The sequence below is a fragment of the Priapulus caudatus genome, unplaced genomic scaffold, assembly GCF_000485595.1.
Source record: "Priapulus caudatus unplaced genomic scaffold, Priapulus_caudatus-5.0.1 Scaffold46, whole genome shotgun sequence".
NCBI lineage: Eukaryota > Metazoa > Priapulida > Priapulimorpha > Priapulimorphida > Priapulidae > Priapulus > Priapulus caudatus.
This window is the reverse complement of record NW_014577107.1, coordinates 547,029-548,531: the sequence shown is the minus strand read 5'-3', so window position 1 is coordinate 548,531 and position 1,503 is coordinate 547,029.

The following is a 1,503-nucleotide window of genomic DNA, read 5'->3' as shown; positions in this document are numbered from 1 at the left end:
AGAGAGAGAGAGAGAGAGAGAGAGAGAGAGAGAGAGAGAGAGAGAGAGACGCGCTCAGTTCAAAATTTGATTGATTGCACAGCATATATATTCGCCTACGTAAAACCTTCGCCTACGTAAAACAAGTACGTTTCCTTGTACAATCGTAGCTACACAGGAATGATCGTTACCATGTGAATCATACCAGGTTTATGTTGTTTTAATTTTTCGTTTGGCGTTTAAGTTGGGCGATCATTCACAGCTGAACCAGGTTGAATTAAACTTTGCTATAGGCTGTGAAAATATTACATTGTAATTGGTGCAGAGTATGTTAAGTGCCACGAAACACTAACGTTACCCACTGAGCGAAGCTGCCACATAGCATAACCACGGTTTCTCACTACGAACAACTTCCCATGACGAATGTGTAAAAGAAACTCGTCCAGACGAATGGACGAGTACAGTATATAGGATCTAATTAAATGTAAAAATATACATTATAAAACATGTAAAACATGTAAACCACCCAGAATATCATAAGATACTTTTTTCTATCGCTAGATATCACTGGCCGTGGTTGCATCAGCTCTGGACCATTTACGATTACATAAGAGAGGCTGAGTCACCCGACACCACGAAACATAGAGATATGATAGGCACGCATCGGAAATAACAAATCAGAAAGCGTGACTGCAGCGGCAATGATGCCGCGAAAACACCTATTCTGAATGAATCTGCTACCACTTGAGATCAGCATAAACACACAAAAACATAGCACACACACAAACACACTACGAACGTCTCTTCGCGGTTTGACTAATGCACACGACATCACTGTAGAGCGAGGTGTACAAGAGTTCAGGTAGAAATGAAAGCAGCAATCACTCTCATTTGATTTCTCCTCGAAAGCTTTACGCAAAGAAGTCAGTCAGTCATTGGACACCGAACAGTCATGATGAGGTGAGAAACAGATCCAGCAAGACCGAGAAAGACATGCGAGATAGAGTCATGCGGACGACACAAGCCTGTTGACATTTTACTGACAAAACCACAAATTATTGATGGAGAAGGCATTAGTCGTTCTGTGGCCGTGAATGTGACACCGGGGGATTACCGAGTAGCGACACAAAAACCATTCCGGTGCTGGTTGTCTACCTTCACCGTCGGCTTTTAAGGCGATTCAACAATTGTGTCTAAATATTTGATGCCCCTACGGCAAACCAGCGGAGGATCTACACTCATCAGCTATTTTTACTCGCTCTTGTTCGCTAACACACGGCTCTACCTGACTATGAGATCATAGCGTGCTTCACGTGACACGGCGACCTGCGGATGGCAGCACGACACTGCACGCGCGTCGCAGATCCACGACCAGCCAAACCCGAGGTCCGCCAACCGCAGTGCATCTATAGCACTAGTTGGATTAGTATCATCTATAGCACGAGTTGGATTAGTATCAGCTATAGCACTAGTTGGATTAGTATCAGCTATAGCACTAGTTGGATTAGTATCAGCTATAGCACT